The following is a 16,770-nucleotide window of genomic DNA, read 5'->3' as shown; positions in this document are numbered from 1 at the left end:
GTAAAATAAAAGTTTCAATGTAAAGTAATAGGAAATGTGCATAAACCAAACAAATCCAATGTAAATGTAGAATAACTCTCTTATCGGGTTACTTTTGTTTAGCTAGTCCTGTAAAAGTTACAATGTTAGAACACTAATAATGTTAGAAGTAATATTTATTTTGTTCGGTAACAGAGCAGCTATCTAAGATTTATTTTGCTCGTTAACTGAGCAGTTGTTTAAAGATTGTAGATAGTACACTGTAATTTGTAAGTGATGCTTCGCCTCATATGTTAGTGTCACTTTACACCAATCAGGAGAAAAATTGGTAATCAATTTCATTTGTTTCACAAAAGAACAAAAAGGACAAATATATACATACCGTGAGAGAAATAAGTTGGTAATTAATTGATTAATTAAGAGGAAGGCTTCATTTCAGTGTTAATGGAAGCAACAGTTGATAGTTGATGCACTCTTCATTTTTGCTGACTTTGTCTCCAATAATGCAAACTTTATCACCTATATATCCAATCTTTACTATATCAATTCTATTTATTTATCCAAAAATTGTATTTACATTTCACATTTAATATCTGAATAATTTCAAACCTTAATTTAAAGTGTATGACCAATAAATTGGGATTTTGTTTAACAAACATTTATACCTCAAAATGTTCATCAACAACTCCATATTTGAAGTGAACAGCTTCCACTATTCTCTGACACTAACTTGGCCAGCTTTCCTCAGTTGGACTGCTGATACACATGTCTAGCATAATAACATGTTATGGTGATTAATTAGTAATAATTCATTTTAGAGAAATAAAAGACCTAGTAGCATTTGATAAATACATTTGATAATCCAACTTAACAACAAAATGATTCCACCAAACTTTTAAGAAACAAAAACTTCATTGTTAATGTTGAACTACGCTTCGAACGATCAATCAACCACACAGAGAAACAAAGTACACAAAGATCACAGATTGGATCTTGAAACAACAATCAAAAGAATACACACAGAATTTACCCTGGTTCGGCTTAACTGCCTACATCCAGCAACTTCACTAATCAATGGAGATTACAACAAGATTGAAACAGTTTCTCCTTTTCCAGAAACTCTCGTGTTTTCCCAATCCCCAATTCAGATTATCACAGTGTACACTTATGACTTAGTCTAAGAATCTCTCGTGTGAAACTACTTCCCAACCCAGACCTTTTATAGCCTTTACAAGGTTGTGAAAATACCCAAAATATCCTTACTCAAAAATGTACAAACTCAGCAAGACCTACTGACCAGTGGTAACACAGCAAGACCATGTTGACCTGTATTATCACCTCAGTACCATGCTGACCACAGCCATGCTGACTTGATAACTCAGCATTCCGACTTCTTGATTTTACTCTTGCTGACGGGTTGACTTACAATTACGCTGACTTGTTGACTCAGCATCATCATCAGCAAGTGATAGAAAACAACGACTTACAATCTCCACCTTGTCTTTCTATTCACTCCATCAACTAGTGAAGAAAATACACTCAAGGACCACTGACCATCCTAACCAGTTTCAAGCAATGTTCAAATTTATTACTTGAAACAGATTTGGTCAGCATGTCGGCTGGGTTATCCTCAGTTCCCACTTTCACCACCTGAACAGTACCAGTGCTAATCACATCCCTGACGAAATGCATTCTCACATCTATGTGTTTGGATTGCTCGTGAAAAACTTGATGTTTTGACAGATGTATAGCTCCTTGGCTATCACAGTAAATCTTCAAACCATCAATCTGTGTCACTCCAAGTTCCGTTAAGACTCCTCTCAGCCACATAGCTTCTTTTACTGTCTCTGTAACAGCAATAAACTCAGCTTCGGTTGTTGACAAAGTCACAACTGACTGTAGACTTGCCCTCCAACTTATTGCAGTTCCAAACACAGTGAATACGTACCCGGTTTGGGATTTTCTGGTGTCAATGCTACCAGCATAATCAGAATCAACAAAACCTGCTACATCATCCACTAGGGCTTCAGCTCCACCATAACTCAAACCTTTACTCAGTGAACCTTTGACATACCTCAGCACCCACTTCACCGCTGACCAATGAGCTCTTCCTGGATTTTCCATGAACCTGCTGATCAGACTCACAGCATGAGCCAAATTTGGACGTGTACAGACCATCGCATACATTAGACAGCCTACAACACTCGAATATGGCACCCTCTCCATGTCTTCCTTTTCCTCATCAGTTTGAGGACTTTGCTTACTGCTCAGCTTGAAGTGACTTGCAAGTGGAGTGAGAACGGCCTTTGAATTCGTCATACCAAAACGTTCTAACACCTTGCTCAGATAAACTGACTGACTTAGGAATAGCTTCTTTCTTCCTCTGTCTCGAGAAATTTGCATCCCTAAAATTTTCCGTGCTGACCCGAGATCCTTCATCTCAAACCGTGTGTTTAGTTGTGCCTTTAACTGATTTATGGCTGCTTTGTTTTGACAAGCTATAAGCATGTCATCAACATATAACAAGAGATAAATCTTAGAGCCATCACTAAGGTCTCTACTATACACACACCAGTCATAACTAGACCTATGAAAGTCCTGACTTATCATAAACTCATCGAACTTCATGTACCACTGTCTAGGGGACTGTTTCAGACCATATAGAGACTTCTTAAGCAAACATACCCGCTGGTCTTTATCTCCTATTTCAAAACCCTCTGGTTGTTGCATATATATGACCTCATCCAGGTTTCCATGAAGAAAAGCTGTTTTGACATCTAACTGTTCTAATTCTAGATCAAAACGAGCTACAAGAGAGAGAATAATCCTGATAGACCTATGTTTAACAACCGGTGAATAGATTTCATTAAAGTCTATACCTTCCTGCTGAGTAAACCCTTTGGCCACCAACCTAGCTTTAAACCTAGGTTCCTCTACACCAGGTATCCCTTCCTTTCTTTTAAACACCCACCTTGAACCGACCAACTTCTTATCAAAAGGTTTATCTACCAAAATCCAAGTTTCATTTTTATCAAGGGATTTTATCTCATCCTTCATAGCGTTAAGCCACTGTTCCTTGTCAACCGAATTCACAGCTTCCCTATAGGTTACAGGTTTAGACTCTTATACTTCCTTAGCAACACTAAATGCATAAGCTACAAGGTCCTCAAAACCATATCTAACCGGGGCCCTAGGGACTCTTCTTTCACGGTCTCTAACAAGTCTATAGCTTTGACTGGACTCAGTATCATTACCATCACTGACTTCTTGCTCGGTTTTACGGGTGTTTTCACTATTTTCTTCAAGCTCCACCTCATTCTTAACACTCTCAAGGTTTTGAATGGACTCAGGACTACTCGGTTCTAACTGAGTTTTTTCTTGGTTTTTCCGATAAGGAAAATCCATCTCATTGAACACAACATTTCTGCTGACTATGGATTTCTTATAACCAGATTCTAGGCACCACAACTTATAGCCCTTGACTCCTATAGGGTAGCCTATAAAAACACATCTTAGAGCCCGAGGTTCTAATTTTCCCTGTCTAACGTGTGCAAAAGCTGAACAACCTAACACTCTAAGTTTTTCATAATCCTCTGGGTGATCAGACAACATTTGCATAGGTGTTTTAAAACCTATAGCAGATGATGGGCACCTATTGATTAGGTAACACGCAGTTTGCACTGCTTCAGCCCAGAAAGACTGGATTGGATTAACATGCACCTAACTCTTTCTAGGATAGTCCTATTATACCTCTCTGCTAGGCCATTCTGCTGTGGAGTTCCAGGAACGGTATGATGTTTAGTTATACCTGACTTCTTGCACAAAGAGATGAAATCTTTGTCAAGAAACTCCAAACCATTGTCGGTTCTCAACCTTTTGATTTTCTTTCCTGTTTGGTTTTCCACTAACACTTTCCAATCCTTGAACGTTTGCAAAGCCTCATTCTTATGAGCTAGAATATAAACCCATACTCTTCTAGAGTAATCATCAATAAGAGTCATAAAATAGGTCCTCCCACCATGAGACTTAGTTCTTGTTGGCCCCCATAGGTCAGAGTGAATGTACTCAAGAATGTCCCGGGTTCTATGTATTGCTGACTTAGGAAACTTGAATTTACTAGACTTCCCTAAGACACAGTTCTCACAGAAATCTATCTTTCCTATGTGATCTTTACCAAGACAACCCTACTTCCTAAGTTCATGTAAACCAACTTCACTCACGTGACCTAGTCTAAGGTGCCAAAGATTGGTTCTATCAGTTTTAGACTCGGTGAGATTTGCGGTAGAGACTAACACAGTACTACCTAGGAGTGTGTATAGGCCATTACTCATGGGACCTTTCATAACAACTAAAGGTCCTCTAGATATCCTTATGATACCCCCTTCGGCTCTATAATTGTATCCTTGTTTATCAAGCGTACCCAAAGAAATTAAATTTCTTTTCAGTTCTGGCACATACCTCACACCGGTCATAATCCTTTCTTGACCATCGAACATCTTCAGCCTAATGGAGCCTTGACCCAGTACCTTGCACAACTTGTTGTTGCCTAGAAGAACCCTCCCACCTTCCTCTTGAAAGTCTTCGAACCACGTCCTGTTGGGAGTCATATGGAACGTACATCCGTTGTCCAAGATCCAGTCAGTGTTTGGATCTTTATCAGTGACAACAAGGACCTCAGCGCTCTCATAACCTTCTTCTACCACAGCGGCTTCGCCTTGATCTTTAGGCTGACCTAGACTCTTGTTCCTCTCAGGACAGTTTTTCCTGAAATGTCCTTCCTTATGGCAGTGAAAACACTTGTAGACCTTGCCTTCTTTATTGCTTGAGGATGTAGTTTTGGACTTTTTCCCGTTCTTGTTCTTTGGCTTGTGAGAGTCCTTTTTCTCAGACCTTCCACGAACAAACAATCCTTCTGCAGCTTCAGTGTTGGTGTTGGCCTCAATCTGTTTTGACTTTAGCGCCATCAAAACTTCTTCCAGACTTAGTGTTTCTCTAGCGTACTTCATGGTTTCAACAAAATGACTGAAAGACTGGGGTAAAGAATTCAAGATCATTATGGCCTGATCTTCATCTTCAATCTTTACCTCTATGTTCTCTAGGTCAATTATGATCTTTGAGAAATCATCAAGATAGTCTTCATCTGGCTTGTCCTCGTTCATCTTGAAGCCGAAAAGCTTTCCCTTAAGATAAACCCGATTGGTGAGTGTCTTCGTCATGTACAACTGTTCAAGCTTGAGCCAAACCCCAGCAGCTGAGGTTTCCTTCGAAACTTCTCTTAGCACTTTATCGCCAAGATACAGGACGATCGTACTGTAAGCCAATTCAAGAAGATCTTCTTTCTCCTCCTTCGTCATTGTCGCCGGAAATTCCTTCTCGCCCTTCAGAGCCTTCGCAACCTTCATTTGAACCAAGATTGCCTTCATCCTCTGTCTCCATAGAGCAAAATCTCCCTTACCATTGAAACGCTCGATCTCGATCTTTGTAAAACCCATTGCTCTATTCTTGATTAGCTCTGATACCAATTGTTGAACTACGCTTCGAACGATCAATCAACCACACAGAGAAACAAAGTACACAAAGATCACAGATTGGATCTTGAAACAACAATCAAAAGAATACACACAGAATTTACCCTGGTTCGGCTTAACTGCCTACATCCAGCAACTTCACTAATCAATGGAGATTACAACAAGATTGAAACAGTTTCTCCTTTTCCAGAAACTCTCGTGTTTTCCCAATCCCCAATTCAGATTATCACAGTGTACACTTATGACTTAGTCTAAGAATCTCTCGTGTGAAACAACTTCCCAACCCAGACCTTTTATAGCCTTTACAAGGTTGTGAAAATACCCAAAATATCCTTACTCAAAAATGTACAAACTCAGCAAGACCTACTGACCAATGGTAACACAGCAAGACCATGTTGACCTGTATTATCACCTCAGTACCATGCTGACCACAGCCATGCTGACTTGATAACTCAGCATTCCGACTTCTTGATTTTACTCTTGCTGACGGGTTGACTTACAATTACGCTGACTTGTTGACTCAGCATCATCATCAGCAAGTGATAGAAAACAACGACTTACAGTTAACATAAACAAAACAAGAAATTAGTAATTCTAAGCCTCAATTTCATCATGTGTTCAACCTCGATTTCATCATGCAGAGAACGTCTGATTTAGAACAACTAAGACTGGATTCAGAAGCTTGTCACATCACAACGGCTGGCCACCATGGAAAGGTTGTCCCACATTTGGCCCAAACGAAATCTCCCTAACCAAAGTCCTCTAGCCCTCTAGCTTATAAACATCCTTCTTGTTCTTTCCTCCTCCTTTAGTTGTTTAGATGCATAAATATGCTAATTCTTTCCTCATCTTTTTGTTGTTAGATGCATTAATATGCTAATGCACCTTTGTTGTTGATTTCCATTCTTTTAATGAAATCTTCAATCTCAACTGCTTCCATTCGTCGGATTATAATCCGAGATTTGTTGGAGAGAAAAGAAGAATAGAAGAAGCCAAAGAAAGATAGGAGGAAGCTTTAGTTAATTTTATTTCTTTTTAATTCTTTTTTTTTAGTGTAACTTAGAATCACATAACTTCTAATAAGTTATTCTAAACTAACTTAATAACAATCAACATAAAAATTATTAATTATAAATTTATTATTTCTAACAAGAATATCATTATCTTTCATCAGATTTGTAACTCCAATTATACCCTGAATTGGATCATTCTCCGAGAATATCAGTATCTTTTATCGGATTTTTTAACTCTCATTATACCTTGAATGTGTACTTTTCATACCATTTTTTAGTTGAAGGCTTCCTACTACCTACATGAAATAGAGTTTGTAGCTAGACTTGCTATCTTACCCCTAACATGCTTCAAGACTCTTCTATAAGAATAAATGTATATTTTATTGGATTTTTAACTCTGATTATACCGTGGATCCTCTCAACCACCTTAACCAAAAGGTTAAGCTTAGATCATCATGCTTCAAAACAAAAAACTTGTTTTTGGATTTAACAAATCTAACTAATTGTTGCAGGGGAACAATTCTTCTGCTCATTCCGAATATGGCTGTTGTAGGTTATATAGAAAGTGTGGCAAATCTTCATACATAGGAGACTGAAGTTTAAGCTCTGGCCAGTGAAGCAAGCCAATAAGGAGACTGAAGTTTCAAAGCCAACAACTTGATTCTATCAAATGCATATATAGAGAACAAGTTAAACTTCATCAGAGAAAGGTAACCAAATCAAGTCATCTTCCTTTTTTTGGTATTTTACCTTTAACATAAGCGTGATAAAGTTAAGTTATGAAAGTTTAATTAAGCACACAAATTTTTCGTTACCCTAAGAGCAAAAAATCATCGTTTTGTTTGTTACAAAATTTTTGTTTGTTGCTATGAGGAAAGGGAGGATTTTGTAATAGCTGGTGGGAGAGTTGCATTTGTAGTAATTAACATTTAGGAGTTTGGAACCAACCCTAAAGAGTTTGGAACCAACACTTAAGTTCTATTGAACTTTAGGAAATTTATACAGAATTACAAACATCAGTTACAACTGACTTCCAGAACTTCTCCTGAACATAAGCAATAACTGAATAACTTCTCCTAAATTCAAATAATTAAATGAAACATTATCTGCTAATAAATTCACTAAGGCATATTTCCAACAAACTCCTCCTTGCCTTAGTATTTACAAACACCCAACTTGTATCAAAGTTTGTTTTGATGATGTACTTTCCCATCACCATTCTAGAATTGGACCTTTTGATTCAAAATTTGTTTTGATGATGTACTTCCCATCACCATTCTAGAATTGGAGCACTTCTCTCCAAATGCTTCATATTAGAATTGGAGCACTTCTCTCCAAATGCTTCATATTTGAATTGGAGCACTTCTCTCCAAATGCTTCATATTTGACTTGGAGCACTTTCTCTCCAAATGCTTCATATTGGTGCACGTCTCACCAATTTCAAAACAATGTTTCTTCTTCTTCGGCAACATGTGTCAACTTGACACTTTCTTCAGACTTGGTTCTACAATTCCTTTGAATATGCCCAAACCTTTTATTTATCACCGTTTATCAGAAAACTCTTGTAGAGTCTCATTTTCTTCTTGTTCTATCATTTCCATGATAAAGACCCTTCAAAGTATCCTAAGCTTGCTAATTCTGGCCATCAAAAAACTGGTGCAGCAACCTGATTAAAAGATACTGCATCTGCTTCCATTCTCACAGATCCCTCAAGATAATTTGCTCTGATACCATTTTGTAGTAATTAACATTTAGGAGTTTGGAACCAACCCTAAAGAGTTTGGAACCAACACTTAAGTTCTATTGAACTTCAGGAAATTTATACAGAATTACAAACATCAGTTACAACTGACTTCCAGAACTTCTCCTGAACATAAGCAATAACTGAATAACTTCTCCTAAATTCAAATAATTAAATGAAACATTATCTGCTAATAAATTCACTAAGGCATATTTCCAACAGCATTGATCCTATAGAACAGATAACAAAGAGGGTATATTTGAATTTTAGATTTTCCTTTCAAGAATTAATTTCACTAAGACTAAACATTATGTAGGAAAGTTTACATGCAATAAAAAAAAGTGTAGACGCTGCATTTGAATTTTAGATTTTCCTTGCTATTACGTAGGCATTGGTTGCAATAGATTTTCTGTGTGTGCTTATATGCATCGATGAATCCAAAAAATAGAACGTCTCTAGAATGATTTGCTTTAAATAATGCAAATTTAAACAAGCAATTAGTAATTTAAACCTCAGACTTACATGGAGCCTCCTATCCTCAAAAGGGATGTTTTCGCCGGCAACCTTATGCAATAAGTGATAGAATATACTTTTTTGTTCTGCCGAAAAATATGCTGATGCACTTAAATGTTGACATGGATTTTCTTCACGTTTCTTCACCATTGTTTTTCCTGCACAAAATCAATGTTTTTTCACATTTTAATGTTTCTTTTCCTTTCTGAGCTGACCTAGTTGTCAATAAAATTGAAGTTCTCATTACCTTCTAGATGATGATTGCCTTCTTTATTTTGATTTTGATTTTCTTCTTGAGTCAGATTATAACCGTTATTGCCTCCATCCTCTCTCGTGACCGCTGCAATAAAAGACATTTTTGAAGACAAATATTAGCGTCATATACCAAATTAATTGGGTGTGAGGGGGCGTGTTAAACATCTCATATTGCTAATTTCGGAAGCTATATAGCTCCTTAAATATGTGAGGCAAACCTAACTTTTGGGGTGACTTGGACTTTTGTTTACATGCATCAGAGTCATGGTTCAATGTTGGAGGCCTCGCTTCAATGTTGGACCCCACTAATATTATCGTCACGCACGAAATGAATTGGACGTGAGGGGACGTATTTAACATCCCTCACTGGTAATTTGGGAAGCTATATAACTCCTTAAATATGTGAGCCAAACTCTAATCCTTCAAGGTTCCTCTTGGGTGAGTTAAGCCTTTGTTTACAAGAAAGAATATGCCTTTGTTTACAAGAAAGATTGGAGTAAACAAACATGAATTAACTATGAAGAATGCAAAAGAAAAGGAGAAAGATTAATTAAGATTTGTATGTGGAAAGAAACAGATGAATTCAACTCAAAATACAACTGTGTAGAATACTTGCAAAAGAATAAATTGTTAAATTTCAAAATATAAATTTATCCTAGCATGGAAATAGTTACTCGACCACCACATTATCATCATTACATTCAACTAATTCACTCAGCTAATGGTGCAGAAAAGGAAAATTTTAAAACATTGCACACATTTATAATCAAAATTCTCATTCATAGTTTCAATACTTGACCACCACATTGTCACCATTACATTGAACTAATTCAATTAGCTAATGGTGCATACAACAACAACGACAACATCAAAGCCTTAGTCCCGAAATGATTCGGGGTAAAAGGACGGATCGGTCGCACTACGCGTCCCCGCTGAGCGAGGGTCCGAGGAGGGGTCCGGGGCAAGCCTTCCCCTGCCAATTTATTTGGCAAGAGGGCGAGCCTTGGCGCAACGGTAAAGGTTGTTGTAAAGGTTGTTGTAAAGGTTGTTGTCGTGTGACCAAGAGCTAATGGTGCATAAAGGGGAAAATTTTAAACCATTGCATACATTTATAATCAAAATTCTCATTCATAAACTAATGAAACTAATGAAGCTAATGAACAAAAGAAGGGTATCAATTATTTTATAAAACATTTATTAAAATAGATTGCTTTATTTTTCAAAATCGAGCTAGTCCTACATTTCTAGGAACTAAAACTAAATTTCCAGTAAACACATATACACGTATAATCCTCTAATTAACAAATGCTATCTATAAATTCAGTCTCTTTACTTGGAGGAGATTGAGCTAACATGTGTTTATATGATAAACTTAGCTGTTCAATTGATTTCAGGGCATTAAAACCTAGGGATAATTCAAGTTATTTCAGGTCATTAAATGGGTTAATATCTTCCTGTTGAAGTGATTTGAGTGCATTAAATAGACACTACTCAGATTGGAACTGCTTATTCAAATAGTAAAGAAGCATGAGATTTCAGACTAGCGTGGCCATCAACTGAAGCAACATTTTACCAAATCATGCTAATTTCACAAATGTAAGCAAAAAGAAAATCATTAATGCTGCATATATTTGCTAAAACAAATGAACCTCCAATCTATTCTCCAATCTAAGGAGACGCATTAAATATTTATTTCAGATAATATCTTCTGGTTCTTACTAGAGCTGGTGGGAGTATATTTAAAGTCCTACCGTCTCTTTGGCCATGTCCACTGTGAGTAGGAAGGGATTTTGTCAATCTTATTTCACTTTAGAAGTAACTGAACTTGAAGATTAGCAAATATGTAAAATAATGCTGATACTTGTTGGAGAAATAAGCCAGTTCATTAAATATATAAAGCATTATGAAAAATGTGATATATATGTGAATAAGGGGCTATTTGTCCAAATAAACAAAAATAGGTGCAGAATGATGTCTGGCTTACCGAAAATTGAAACTGATGCTTAGTAATAAATTAAGAATATAGCAAATAAAGCAAACCTCGAGCTGCTCTAGAGTTGAAGATAATTTGGTATAATTTCATGATTATCACTGGAAGGTACTGTGATAGAGTTACATTATGTAACCCTAATTGCAATGACATCCCATCATCATTTTCCATCTTGAGATATCAATGTATTTACCATCGATCCATGCTTCGTTGTTCCCAGGCGAGAAAAGTGATAAATATTGAACACAATAGACAAATTGCAACACAATTCAAAGAGTATTTGTTATTTAGAATGTAAACTGAGGAAGCTTTAAATAGCTTTACAATGAACAAAAATCCAAAAAGAGAAACTAACGTATCCCACATATATAGGAAACGTGATTACAGGAAAGACCAAAACATATAGAATCAAACTCTAACTTATTCCTATTTTCTAGGAACTTATTGTTAACAGCAAAAACTACTTCAAAGAAACCTAACAAGAAGACACGTGACTTAACAAAACTCTCCCCTAAACTAAACTTGCTTACAGCAAGTTAGTTTATACCCAAGCGGCTTCGAACACCAAGTGCTTCTCTAAGCTTCTCAAATTGATCAAGATTTAAAGGTTTTGTCATGATATCTGCAACTTGCTCATTCGTGCCACAATATTCCATTTTAATTGACCCATCATTTACAAGATTTCTTAAGAAATGAAATCTTACATCAATATGTTTGCTTCTCCCATGAAGTATCGGATTCTTTGCAAGTTTAATAGTAGAAGAATTGTCATAGAGAACCTTCACATAGTCAATTTTTGTACCTTCAATTTGTTTCAGAATTCTCTACATCGAGACACATTGACACGCATATGAGGCAGCAGCGATATATTCCGCCACTGTAGTTGACGACTCACTACAGGTTGCTTCTTTGATGCCCAAGCTACAGCTCCTCCACTTAATACGAAAACATACCCTGATGTACTCTTTCGATCATCTATATCACCAGCATAATCACTGTCTGTATATGCCATTAACTCAGTTGTGCAGCTCGTTTGTAAACAATGCCAAAATCAGCAGTACTTTGAATGTATCTCAAGATTCTCTTAGCTGCTAACATATGTATTTCCAGGGGTTTTGACATAAATGTGCTTATAAGACATACACTGTACATCAAATCTGGTCTTGTGACAGTCATGTATAGCAAGCTTCCAACCATCTGCTTGAATAAGCTTCCATTTACTTGAGTGCCTTCCTCCTCCTTTGATAGTTTGTTTCCTGGAACAATTGGATTTCTGACTCCATTGCACCCTTTCATCCCGAATTTTTCAAGCATTTCACTGGCATATTTCTTCTGGCTGATGAAAATGCCATTTACTCCTTGATGAACTTCCACTCCCAAGAAATACTTGATTTCTCCTAGATCAGTCATCTCGAACTCATTCTTCATAGAGTTTTTGAAATTTTGTATCATAATCAAATCATTGCCTGTAAAAACAAGATCATCAACATAGAGATTTATAATTAGAATCTTGTTGTTCTCCTGTTTTACAAGGTAGGATCACAGCAGCTTCTTTCGAACCCTTCTTTGATGAAGTATCCTTCAATTCTACTAAACCACGCCCTTGGAGCTTGCTTTAAGCCATAAAGAGCTTTGTTTAGTTTGTATACTTTATTCTCCTCTCCCTTAACTTCATGGCCTTGTGGTTGAGCGACGTAGACGTCTTCTTTGAGTTCTCCGTGCAGAAATGCGCTTTTAACGTCTAGTTGAAACAACTTCCAACCATTTTTCGCTGCTACTGCAATTACCATGCGAATAGTATCCTATCGTGCTACTGGTGCAAAGTCCTCATTGTAGTCAATTCCCTTTTCTTGAGCATACCCTTTTGCCACGAGGCGTGCTTTACATTTGTCAATCTCTCCATTTTCGTTCAGCTTGGTTCGATACACCCACTTGACACTTATCACCTTCACTTCCAAAGGAGCCTTTACAAGTTCCCAAGTTTGATTTTTCTTTATTGCTTCGATTTCAAGATCCATTGCATCCCTCCATTTCTTCAATTTTGCTGCTTGTTCATAGAAAATGGGATCAGCAGATATACATAGAGTAAAGTTTTGTACCTCATCTTTAGAGAATCCTTCTCCACTTGTGTAATCTTCTAAGTAGGCAGGAGCTCTTCGTTCTCTAATTGAGAAAGATGAATTAGAGGTATTATTGGGGCTGGAATTTAGTGAGTTAGAGCTGGAACTTGCTGAATTTGGAACATCACTGTTGGAGCTTGAATTTTCTGCGTCATTGGAGGTGATGTCTTCATCCACATCTGCTGTATTTTCTTCATCTAAATCTGCTTCTTCTTCACTTTCATCTCCTTGATTGTGGGCTACTTCGTATTCTTCTCCCCAATCAAGTACATCAATAGTCTCCTCTTTTGTTTTTGCCTAATCCCATCTTTCATCTTCTTCAAAGATGACATCTCTGCTAATGGTTACTTTCTTTGTGAAAGGATTAATCAGCTTATTTCCTTTGGACTCCACACTGTAGCCGATCAGGACTAATTTCTGACTTTTTGCATCTAACTTCAATCTCTTAGCATCAGGTACATGTACATTTCCAATGCAGCCAAATACCCTGAAATATTCAATGTTAGGTTTCAAATCGCTCCAACATTCTTCTGGAGTTTTATTTTTCACAGAGGCAGCGGGACTCCGATTGAGAATGTGACATGTCCACTTCGCAGCATCTGGCCAAAGCATTTTGGGCGTTTGTTTTTCTTCAAGCAAGCATCTCACCATATTGAGGATTGTACGGTTTTTACCCTGGCTTCCAGTTTCGAGTCGCCACCAATCATCACTTGGAAATACGTGTACGGGCGTGATTGGTCGCCCTATATGTTTGGATTGACTCTATATGGTTTGGTTTTGATAAGGACGATCTTCAGAGAGATTTAAAGTTCGTTTTTCCGGTTACGTGTAAGGAAGAGATGTGATCTCACCCTACCCCGCCCGACGCATCGGTACTATTGTGATATTATGCTGTTGCTATTTATTTTGCTTTAAATTATCGATATAGACCAGGTAGTTGTGGATTTTGTGGGTTATTGAGTTTGTTTTAATTTGAGATTACGTATATAACATACACGTAATCGTATTTATTGAATTAAAATATAATTTTACCATACGTATATCACATATACCATGAGTAAAATATAAATTTTAATAAGGAATCTTTTAAACGAATTATTAAATTCGAATGACATTTTCATATCGATTCGAATTAATCTGGTTAATTTTATTAATTCGAGATAACATCTCGAATTGACTTTTTATTATTATTTTGAATTACGTATATTACATATACGTAATCATATTTTGAATCATATATCACATATATTTTAAATAAAATATAAAATATGAATTTTAATAAGAAATATTTTAAGTATATTATAAATTCGAACGTATCGATTCAATTTAACTTGGTTATATTTATTGATTGGAAATAACATTTCGAATATTTATTGATTCGAAATAACATTTCGAATTGGTTTACTTTTTATTTTGAAATTATGGATATAACATACACGTGCAATTAATTAGTTTATATTACAACCCAATTTAGCGTACATAACGTGTATGTCAAAAATGAGTTTTAATACGATTATAGTTTTATATACATAGATAAGTATATTTATAAAAAATAATCTAAAACAATAATGAGCTAATTAAAATTATACACATTCACTAAATTGATAATTACAAAAATAAAGTTATCAATATTTAAACTAACTGAGAATTAAAATTACATGTTAGCTTAATTGAAAATAATAAAACAATTAATCTATACGTATATAAACTAATTAATATATTATATGCTTAAAACTAAACTTATACATGTATATTTAAAATAAAATATGGATAGGAGAACAATGGGGTTGAAAATTTCACCTGGCCCGAAGACGAAATTGGGCTTGCAGTAGTCCATTTAATTTGGATTAAAGGATTTGATTGAAAACTTAAAACAAAAGGGGTTCAATTCACAAATTAATAAAATGAGAGGGGGTAAACTGTAATTCGTAGGGACTCAACCGAAACAACTTATAACTAGTGGGATCGAATTAAAATAACCAAAATAATAGGGGTTAATTCGGAATATTAAAAAATAGGGTATATATTTGGATATTTAGGGTTTTTTTTACCTCACTTGTGTTCCAGCAGCCAACCTTCACCTTCTACCTCTTCTCTCTTCTTTCACTTCCTGTGTCTTAAACGCAAAACGCAGCTCCTTCCATGGCTGCCGGTTCTCTTTGATCTGCCGTCTGCGGTGGTTCTCCTATTTACGTAAGTGTCAGCTTCTACTCTTCCTTTCAACAACCCTTCCTTTTCCCTTCATTCGGTGTTAGGCTTCTTCGATCGAGGGTCCGATTCTTTTAACGGCGGCAGATCCACGGTGAGTTCTCTCCTTCTCTTCCTTCTCGGATCTTCTTATTTCCGGTCCTGATTATTTTCTTCTCAGATCTTGATGAAGGTCCTTTCTTTTGTTTTTTCATTTAGATCCGGATCTGCTATGGTTGATGTTCGGCGATGATGGAGAAAGACTGATGTGAGACGGTGGTGACTGATTCCAGCGGCCAAGGAGATCTCCGACGATCACCTCACCTCGTTGTGACTGATGGTGGCGGTCTTGCAGCGGTTCACAGCGGTTCATGGTTGTTTTTCTTATTATTAAGGTGAAAATCCAGGAGCCCTAACCTTAGCTTATCTATCAATCGATTTCATTTTCTTTTTATTGAAGCTCATTTGCTTTACTTGTCATTTACAGGAAACAAAACAAAGGGGTAAAAATCAAGAAGATCATCAACACAAAAAGGAACAAACACGTAAAGGCAGAATATGCTTTTGTTTCCTTTATTGTTTAATCTGCTATTGTATTCTTTTTGCTTTTTTTTTTAACACAAAATAAAATTTCAGTGATCATGAACAATACTATCCTTTTGGAAACGAAAAGTGATTTTTTAGAAAGTGAAAGATGATCTATTAACTGGTTATTTTAGGAAAAAGGGTTTTATAAAGAGAAACCTTTTGATTTTGAACCCATGGTTTTTTACAGTTAAGCATAGTGTCAAAGAATCCAAAATAAAGGTTTTTTATGAACTGAAACCTAATTTAGAAATGCATATAAGAGATAAATAGAAGAGCAGTATATGAATAACTGAATATGTAGAAATTTGCCAACTCAGATCATATTAAAAGCATACAGGCCAAACTGATAAAGTTTGGGATCAATAGTATTGATCTTTATCCATGCTTTATCTCTGATTTTTGAACTAAAAGTAAAGAAATGAAACAAATAACAGACATGGAAGAAGAAACAAAATGAATCAAAAACATCAGATATGGAAGAACAGAAATATCTATTGATGATCAACATTTTAAAAATACAGAGACTCTAAAAAGAGCCGGCCCTTTCTAATGCTTATTATCCCTCTAAAATTAGAGGCCCCTTACAATGGAGGTGGGATCCTCCTTAAATAGAGGAAAATTAAGGAAAATGAAGACTTAATGACTAAGTTTTGGTCAAAATGACCTCTCTATTGGATCAAAATGACTTGTCTAAGTGTATGTTCCCCTGGAGATTTGTTGTAGAATTTTGTAATGACTTTGCTGCCCTTTGGAAATCGGTTTTTTGTTACACAGGTTGTGGGCCTGCTAATGTGAATGGGCCTTTGTGTGGTGGGCTTTATCTTGAATTTTGTATTGGACTTGACTTGAGCTTTGG

General features: G+C 36.2%; 1 long non-coding RNA gene across 1 annotated transcript; it reads left to right on the top strand.

Annotated features, from left to right (window-relative positions):
* The first annotated feature begins 15,208 nt into the window (after positions 1 to 15,208).
* LOC136223390 (uncharacterized) lies at positions 15,209 to 15,986 on the top strand. Its single transcript, XR_010685953.1, has 3 exons — positions 15,209 to 15,441; positions 15,546 to 15,721; positions 15,814 to 15,986. It is a non-coding gene; the product is annotated as an uncharacterized lncRNA (long non-coding RNA).
* The last annotated feature ends 784 nt before the right edge of the window (positions 15,987 to 16,770 follow it).

This window comes from Euphorbia lathyris, chromosome 3 (genome assembly GCF_963576675.1).
Source record: "Euphorbia lathyris chromosome 3, ddEupLath1.1, whole genome shotgun sequence".
Classification (NCBI taxonomy): Eukaryota; Viridiplantae; Streptophyta; class Magnoliopsida; order Malpighiales; family Euphorbiaceae; genus Euphorbia; species Euphorbia lathyris.
The sequence above is the reverse complement of the archived record's forward strand: the minus strand, read 5'-3'. Positions and strand labels throughout refer to the sequence as shown.